We start from the raw sequence: 10048 nt of genomic DNA on the forward strand, positions 1-10048 counted from the left end.
CTCTGATACCTGTAGACGTTACAGGTGTAACTACAATCTCTTAATACAATTATCATTCTATAATAACTACACTTTCAATATCCCAATTGGATTTCTGAATGTATACAGGTAGTAAAAGAGATACAGACAAAAAGTGGAAAGCATTGTGTTGCACAAATTCTCGCCGTAGTGGCTTTTCTACAACCAGGAAAATCGATGAAACAACTGAACAGTTTCACCCCATTTGAGTGTTAGCAGAGTGTGTTGTGTTAGAACTCAATTACTGTCAATTCAGCCGATTAAGCAAACAAAGACTTGAGCTGAACACAAAGTGGTATGTAAGAGTATACGTTGTTTTTTTTATCAACTGGACCTTTTCCAAAGCTATAGAGAACATGTGTATAGTGATACCAGAATTGTTGTTTATTTTGTGCTCTTTTGGCTGTAATCACAACAGTTTTGCAGCTGACACCAAGTACGGTAGTCACCTGGTTGTGTTTTGTTGCACAATTTTTCAATACAAAAACAATTGATCTGCTAATGATACGCTGTATCTCCTGATTGGCTTGTCACTGTAAATTTATAGAAAATGTACATATTGGTTTTTTTCATGTTATGTTACTTTGTTGATTTTCTTGGATATGTTCCATGAAAGACATGCTATCTTGTGTATGTATAAGTTGGATTACAAATTAAAACATTTTTGCATGTTTTCCTCTTTTGTTATTACACTACAACATTTCCAAAGGACCAAAATACTATGTATTGTGTATTGAATGGAGAACATATTCCAAGGTACAATGCAATAGAAATGCAGGTATTAAATGGAGAAGGATCAGATAATACAGTTGTTTTAATTGGTTAAACAACAAAAACGCCTCGTGTTATACCAATAACCAATGCTTCATAGATTTCTCACTACCCAAATTTTCCAAATATTCAAGATTCAAGATTTCAAGATTCAAGATAATTTATTGTAATTTCAGCCATATACACAGTATACAGTGAAATGAAATAGCGTTTCCCAAGAACATAAGGTGCAACATAGAGCGACAATATTAACAACAACATCACAACATGCTACATATAACTGCAAACCAGTAAAGTGACTGTGTGGAATTTGTAGTGCGGGAATATAAATATAAATATGACTATGTGTCTGAGTAGTGCGGGAATATAAATATGAATATAATAAATATGAATAAAAAACAATAGTGCAATAGTGCATAAACCAAGGGCAACAGAGATGATCAGATCAGTCCCTTAGAGTTGAGGAGTCGGATGGCCTGGGGGAAGAAGCTGTACTGTAGTCTGGTTGTGGCGGACTGGATGCTCCGGTACCTTCTGCCAGACGGAAGGGGTGAGAAAAATTAGTGTGAGGGGTGGGAGTGTGTCATCCACAATGCTGGTTGCCTTGCAGATGCAACGAGTGGTGTAAATGTCTGAGATGGAGGGGAGAGAGACGCCGATGATCTTCTCAGCTGTCCTCACTACTCGCTGCAGGTTCTTGCGGTCCAGTTTGGTGCAGTTTCCGAACCAGGCAGTGATGCAGCTACCCAGGATGCTCTCTATGGTCCCTCTGTAAAAAGTGGTGGGAATGGGGGGTGGGAGGTGGGCTCTCTTCAGCCTTCTCAGGAAGTGGAGGCGCTGCTGGGCTTTCTTAACAGTGGAGCCGGTGTTGAGGGACCAAGTTAAGCTCTCAGCCATGTGGACACCAAGGAATTTGGTGTTCTTCACGATCTCCACCGGGGAGCCCTCAACGTCCAGCGGCTCGTGAGATGTCCGTGAGAACATCTGCCAGCTGGTCTGCACATCCTTTGAGTACACTCCCGGGAATGTTGTCTGGGCCAGCAGCCTTACGCGGATTCACTCTGCGCAGTGACTTTTCCACCTCAGCCGTGGTCAGACGTAGCACTTGTTCGTCGGGAGAGGGGATGTTCTTCTCCGCCATCACATCATTTTGTGCTTCAAACCGGGCGTAGAACACGTTCAGCGCATCAGGCAGAGAGGCATCACTGTCACAGGCTGGTGTAGATGACCTGTAGTTGGTGATGGCTTGGATGCCCTGCCATAGCTGCCGTGTGTCTCCACTGTCTCTGAAGTGGCCGTGGATTTTCTGGGCATGTGCACACTTAGCGTCCCTGATAGCCCGGGCCAGTATTGCCCTCGCTATGCTCAGAGCCTTCTTATCACCTGCTCTGAAGGCTATGTCTCGGGCTCTCAGCAGTGCACGTACCTCTGCAGTCATCCATGGCTTCTGGTTGGAGCGTGTGGTGATGGACTTGGTGACAGTGACGTCATCAGTGCACTTACTGATGTAACCAGTCACTGAAGCTGTGTACTCCTCCAGGTCAATGAAGCCGTCGATGGTTGGTGCTTCCCTAAACATATGCCAGTCGGTGCACTCAAAACAGTCCTGGAGGGCAGAGATGGCTCCTGCTGGCCAGGTTTTCACCTGTTTCTTGGCTGGTCTGGAGCGTCTGACGAACGGTCTGTATGCTGGGATCAGCTTGACGGAGATGTGATCCGATACAGCCCGGTACGCACCGGTTACGTTGGTGTAAACAAAATCCAGCATGCTCGCCCCTCTCGTCTCAAAATCCACATGTGGATGAAATTTAGCAAGCACAGTTTTGAGATTTCTCATTCATCTCATCTCATTTTCGTCCGCTTATCCGGGGTCGGGTCGCGGGGGGAGCAGCTCAAGCAGGGGGCCCCAGACTTCCCTTTCCCGGGCCACATTGACCAGCTCTGACGGGGGGATCCCGAGGCGTTCCCAGGCCAGTGTTGAGATATAATCTCTCCACCTAGTCTTGGGTCTTCCCCGAGGTCACCTCCCCACTGGACGTGCCTGAAACAACTCCCAAGGAAGGCGCCCAGTGGGCATCCTTACCAGATGCCCGAACCATCTCAGCTGACTCCTTTCTAAGTAAAGGAGCAGCGGCTCTAATCCGAGTTCCTCACGGATGGCTGAGCTTCTCACCCTATCCCTAAGGGAGACGCCAGCCACCCTTCTGAGAAAACTCATCTCGGCCGCTTGTACCCGCGATCTCGTCCTTTCGGTCATCACCCAGCCCTCATGACCATAGGTGAGGATAGGAACGAAGATCGACCGGTAGATCGAGAGCTTTGCCTTGCGGCTCAGCTCTCTTTTCGTTACAACGGTGCGGTAAAGCGAACGCAATACCGCCCCCGCTGCTCCGATTCTCCGGCCAATCTAACGCTCCATAGTACCCTCACTCGCGAACAAGACCCCGAGCTACTTGAACTCCTTCACTTGGGCTAAGGACTCATTTCCTACCCGGAGTAAGCAATCCACCGGTTTCCTGCTAAGAGTCATGGCCTCAGATTTAGCGGTGCTGATCCTTATCCCAGCCGCTTCACACTCGGCCGCCAGCCGATCCAGTGAGTGCTGAAGGTCACAGGCCGATGATCCAATGAGGACCACATCATCTGCAAAAAGCAGTGACGAGATCCTCAGACCACCGAACTGCAACCCCTCCCCACCACGACTACGCCTCGATATCCTGTCCATGTATATCACAAACAGGATTGGTGACAAGGCGCAGCCCTGGCGGAGACCAGCACCCACTGAGAACGAAACTGACTGGCTGCCGAGGACGCGAACACAGCTCTCGCTTTGGGAGTACAGAGATTGGATGGCCCTGAGGATAGACCCCCTTACCCCATACTCCCGCAGCACCTCCCACAGTTTCTCCCGGGGGACCCGGTCATACGCCTTCTCCAGATCCACAAAACACATGTAGACCGGATGGGCATACTCCCAGGCCCCCTCCAGGATCCTTGCGAGAGTGAAGAGCTGGTCCGTAGTTCCACGTCCGGGGCGAAAACCGCATTGTTCCTCTTCAATCTGAGGTTCGACGATCGGCCGAACCCTCCTTTCCAGCACCTTGGAGTAGACTTTACCAGGGAGGCTGAGAAGTGAGATACCCCGGTAATTGGCAAGAAGGATAGGAAGTTATTGTATTTTTCAACTGAGAGGGAGTGAGAGATGGTATCCAATGGCTTGAGGAGTGTGGCAACCCGGATACCCAGAATCCCCTGCGCGACCCCGTAGGAGTCGCCACAGTATACTTAATAAGTAGTGGCTTAATAATTGCGGCTAATCATGTTCAGAGAGGTACGGATAAAAAACGTAAGGGTTATGAATGCATCCAGTTGCTGGTTCTCTTTGGCAAAACTACTCTATCAACCGCAAAGCAGGGCCCCAAAATTATCCTGCTTAGGGCAACCAGGTGTACAGGGCCGGCCCTGGTAAAGAAGTCACACATATAGGGTGTCACTTATCTCAGACCCATATAATTGTATGTGCTGTTGTGTTGTTGTGTTGACCACTCTGTGTTAAGAAGCAGAAACAAGTCAGAGCTGTTGTTAGCACTACACGTAGGTGATCCAATGAGCTACTAATGTTAGGTTTAATATCGTTTGGTCTAATAGGGCATGGAATAAATGTTAATCATATTCACAGACACAGCGCTATCATAGCTCCACCACCAAAGTGTGTAAATGCAAACTTGATATGAGTATTGCATATAGATACTGGAAATAAGTTCTTAAATAATATAAGTATCTAAATAATTAATGCTGGAGAAAAGCTGGGCGAGAGGGAGCAGAGAGGGAGGTTTTTGTTTTTGTTTTGGGTTGTTTATCTTCAAACTTTCTTCTGCTCCTCTCTGCTCTCTGAAGGTTCTGTATTACTCTCAAATCGTACCTTTAGCAGCTTTAAAGCAGGGGAAGGCAACATTGGAGAATTCAGGCTACCATTGTAGATAGCTTGATTGTGAAAGGATACAACTAGTGACTGTGAATGCAGGTCGATGATCTAAAAAGATTTTCTTGGTGAAAAGGTGAATTTGACCCAGAACCATGTTTTTAACCCAGATCTACATTTGCCAGTCTACTGAGATCCAACAGTCCAAATAGGGAGCAGTGTTATATATTGACAACTTCCCTTCTAACCTTTTTCCTCTGCTCCTCTCAGATTCACTTTCACTGTCTGCTGCTTGATTCCTCACTCGCTCAACTACACACATTTTGATCCGGTATTTGACAAATAGCTGAAGTGAAAGTTCTGTCACTGACTACAAAACTGATTGGGCCTTGAGCCTGTTGAATGCCTCTTCCAAAAGTTATAGAATGATAGGACCAATGGCACTAGGGAATGGGCATTTCAGTTCATGATGAAAAGGAACAAGCAATGGTGGCACGCAAGGAATATTTAGCTACAGAGCAAATCAGAAATCTGCATTGAAGTCTACTCTCAGACGAGAAGATGTATACTTTCAACTGGATTTGGCAATTGAGAAAAGAGAGAGAGAGAGAGAGTCAAGTTGTTATTGAATCAGATTGGCAGGAGTATGTTTAACAGTGGACAGCTGAGCCCTTACGTTGAAATCCATTGCTGACCAGCCAAGGCCACACGGATACTTAATGTGAAACACAAACTTTCCGAATCCCGTTTCTTTGCTCTACCAAAATCTCCACCTTAACCCTACCCCTACCCCTTAACCCTACCCCTTAACCCTACCTCTTAACCCAACCCCTACGCAATGGGACAACAACCCCTCAAGACCCAGTTACAGTACGTCATTAGTAGTCGTTGACAGGGTTTTGATCTTTATTTTTATTTTTTATTTTTTATCTTTTGGTACAATATCTGTCTCTGAATAAACATAGAACTTGAGGTAGTATGGCATCCATGTAAAACATAAATATCGTACAAACAAGAACCAGTGAAATAATGGAACTAATATTGCATATTACAAAAGGCATCAACCATCACATTTTAGCAATATCTCGGTCGGTTTTAAACCATCAGTGGATGTTGAATCTTTCTATCTTCTTGGGGGTTGGGGGGCGTACGCCTTGTTCACATTACATTGCATGCGTCCGTCGGCGGATGGCCGAGGCCGTGTCTGACGTATAGGGGACTAGTCTCTGCAGACGAATACTGCAGCCAATCAAATCGCTTCCTGCTACAAAGCCGATGTGTGGATATAAATACAAAAGAAGACACAAAGTACAGGTGACTAAAAACAATGCTATCATTCCACATTTCTTTAAAAAAATATAACCGGCGGATTTTTCCTGCTTCTTCCTGCTTGTTATTGCAAAAATGGATCCAGGAAACTCGTGGAGTGTATTTGCATAACCGCAATCTGATTGGCCGACGGATCCGGCGCTGCCTGAAAAGTTGAACATTTCTCAACTGGACGCAGCCCACGGAGCCGAATGGACGGACGGACCCACAATGCATATCGCGAGCGCCCCATGCAAAGTCAATGAAATCCTCAGACGGACGGAGGTAGTGTGAACAAGTAGGGCTACCAATGAAGAAGTGGTGATTGAGATTGGAGGGATGGGCTCTGTGATGGCAGCGACCGGACAGGTAGGTAGTTAAATAGATAGAAGATATTTCTACCAAAATAAATGAAAAAATGCATCACATTGATCCACCATTCTCCAGGCTAATTAGCATTTTTAAAACTAACTATGGCATTACTTGGCAGGGGATTAAAGCTTATCTTCAACCTGGAGCCCGCGGCTGGTCTGCGTAGCCCACGGCTGGTCTGCGTAGCCCGCGGCCGGGCTGAGGAGCCCGCGGCCAGGCTTCGAAGTCCGCAGCCAGGCTGCCCACGGAGCCCCCGGCGTGAGTCTGGGAGCTCTGCTCCAGGAGTTTTGGTGGTTGTGCTTGTTATAAAGAAAATGCCTATACAACATTAAAACGGCATAAAGATAATGCGATGGTCATCATCATTAATTAATGATTATTTTCACAGAAAACCCTTACATTTATGGTTTTCGATCCTGTCGCATCTTTTCGCCAGCCATCTTGCCTGGGATTTTTTTCCATTTTCTCACAAGGTATTGCGGGAGCAAGTCATGTCGTGGAATCTATTAACGACTTATTTAATTCACATCAACTAGCTATACGCATGAGGAATCGGAGAGTCCGGATCAGGTATTGACAGAGACTTTATTGCTACCCGTAAGCAAGCAACAACAGAGCCGAGTGAGCTTTGCAAAGACACTGCCGGATTAATAGATTCCAGCGTCTTATTCACACACTACAGCACAGCACTCAGCAGTTTCTTGTTTGAGGTGTCCGCCCATAATCAATCACAAATTCCTCTAACCAAATGGTCACCCGAGATAATTTAGGACACCAGGCTGAGGTCAGCATGCAATGTCTCCGTAGCTTCCTGCTCCTGTTTTCTACCATTAGATATACAGGCCTAATAATAATCATGGTTTACCATAGAATATAATCATTAATTTCTGCCACACATCTTCCCTTTTGTGACTGCTAAGAACAGTGCACTACATTTCATCATCGTTAAAAACCTTTAAGCATGTTCATGGCATTCAACCTGCATAATTCTCAGGAATTTCTATCAAATGTGGTACATCCTATTAACATTTTTATTCCTGCAATTCGTTCATATGGAACCATACACCCTTCTAAATCATAACAACACAATGTTCCATATTCAGCATATAATCCTATCAAATGTCTAACTAGAATTCACACATAGTAATCATAACATAGTATTTTCAGCATGCATTGAAAATTAGCATTTCAGAATATATGACATAAAAATATAAAACAAAAAATGATATTTCAAAGAATAAGTACAAATAATACAAATTAAAAAATTAAGATTGTCCACAAGCTTGCATAGATTTGGATAGCTCTGATTATCTTCATGTATCGGTATGCTGTATAAATGTGGGGGGTTTGGGTTGTCCTATTTTATCAATTCTTATGTTCTCGTCTGGTTCGTATGTTCTCTTCCGTTTGTTTAGGTTATTGTTTTCTAAGTTACCGACAACATCATTTATTGATGGTAATATTGATTTCAAATTCTCGGCATCTTTTCATAATTACGTTCCATGGCTCTCCGTCATATTTATCTTCAAGATATTTGTTATGGTGACTCGATCCTAACAACAGAAAACATTTCATTGAACATATAGCATACTTTTTCTGGTATGGGATATCTTCTCTTCGTGTTCTATTTTAAATTGACCTCTGGATCATATTCCTGCTGTGTCCGTTCTTTTAAGCAAATTTCAAAATCCTATTTAGTATTTACCACATATACTGCATCCTGACAATTTTTGCCACACAAACAGTTATTTGCCTCTATTTGTTTTCCAGTAAATTCGATCCATTTATACAACCTATTTGCTTTTGCTTGCCTGAACAACTGGTCTTTTGTTCTTACCCTAATGCGTCCACTGGGATCAGGTTTATATTATTTTAGGGCCCTAGCTGTTGAGTGGCGACCAATGCTTTTAGTGTAATTACCCTCCCGAATGGTTGTCTGCTCCACGGGAGTCTCTTCAAGAGACATTGGTGTCGATGTTAAGATCCTTGTCGCCATATTTTCTAAATTCGCCATTGATATAGCGGTCGGTTGCCAGTGCTTCTATATTATCCTCTTTAGATATTATTATTGTGGTCACCTCTACTTTTGCTAGCATTGTTGTTAATATTATTTTACCCTGAGCAGTTGCTGCTGTACCATTTGTTGCTAGTTTGTTTATTCGATCACTCATGACTGTTATTTCTCTAATTGGAGTTACATTAGTGGTTGCTAGTATTGTCGCTTCCTCTCTAATAGAAGTTACATTTGTGATTGCTAATGTTGTTTCCTCTCTAATATAAGTTACATTAGTGATTGATGGTTGTGCTAAATCCCTGATATCAGAAGTTTCATTAGATTTACTTGCATCTAGAGTTGAATTTAATCTATTAGTGGTTACCAATGAATTTATCCCATTATCTCTAACTGGAGGTTGATCTACTTTATCGGTGGCTGTGTTACTTTGTCTTTTTTTTTTCTGTGAAGTTTTTAGTGGATTGCTTTGATCAATTTCAACGACCTTACCCAGTTGATTTTTGATTTATACAAGAGTCTTCCGTTAGGGTTGTGGGTGCAGGCAGGAAGGTAGGACCCAGATGCAGACGGTTAGGGGAAAACTGCACTTTGTTTCCGCCAAAAGGCTAAGGCAAGGAGCAAGGAGCAAGGGTAACTACAGAGAACACGCAGGACAGCACAGGGAACAAAGGAAAGACAAGGGCTTAAGTAACAAACACAAGACACGCAACGAGGAACAGCTGAGACACAATAGGGGAGGGAGCAGTAATCAACACAGGAGGGAAACACACCAAAACACGACAGACCATGACAGTACCCCCCCCCTTAAGGGTCGACTCCCAGGCGACCAACAACAATCAAAAAAATAAATAAATGGACTGGGTCAGAGCGGAGGGGTGTCAGGCGAGCGGCCAGAAAACTGCCCCAGGGCATGGCAGGGAGCCTCAGGCGGACGGCCTGGGGGGCAAGCAGAGGCAGAGTGAAGGCGGAACCCTTCAGGAGGCCGGCGGCAAGGACGATGAGGGCTCAGTCCCTCCGGAGGCCTGCAGCGGCAAAGAAACCCCTCTGAAGGCTGGCAGCGGCGAAGGCGGAACCCTTCAGGAGGCCGGCGAAGGCGAGGTAGAGGGCGGGTCCCCACAGGAGGAAGGCCAGGTAGAGGGCGGGTCCCCTCTGGAGGAAGGCCAGGTAGAGGGCGGGTCCCCTCTGGAGGAAGGCCAGGTAGAGGGCGGGTCCCCTCTGGAGGAAGGTCAGGTAGAGGGCGGGTCCCCTCTGGAGGAAGGTCAGGTAGAGGGCGGACCCCCTCTGGAAGGCGGGACCCCTCAGGAAGGCAAGGTAGAGGGCATGTCCCCTCTGGAGAAGAGGGCGTGCCCCTTCCAAAAGGTTTGGAAGGCGGGACCCTTCTGGAAGGCCTTGAAGAGGGACCCCCCTCGGGAAGGAGTGGAGGGAGGGCTCCCACAGGCAGGAGTGGAGGGCGTGCCTTCCCTGGACGGTCTGGAGGGCGGGCCCCCTCCGGCAGGAGCAGAGGCCGGTCCCCCGCTGGAAGGAGCAGAGGGCGGGCCCCCTCAGGCAGGAGCGGAGGGCGTGCCTCCCCTGGACGGTCTGGAGGGCGGGCCCTCTCCGGCAGGAGCAGAGGGCGGACCTCCTCAGGCAGGAGCGCAGGGCGG

This window comes from Gadus chalcogrammus, chromosome 12 (assembly GCF_026213295.1).
Source record: "Gadus chalcogrammus isolate NIFS_2021 chromosome 12, NIFS_Gcha_1.0, whole genome shotgun sequence".
Lineage (NCBI taxonomy): Eukaryota > Metazoa > Chordata > Actinopteri > Gadiformes > Gadidae > Gadus > Gadus chalcogrammus.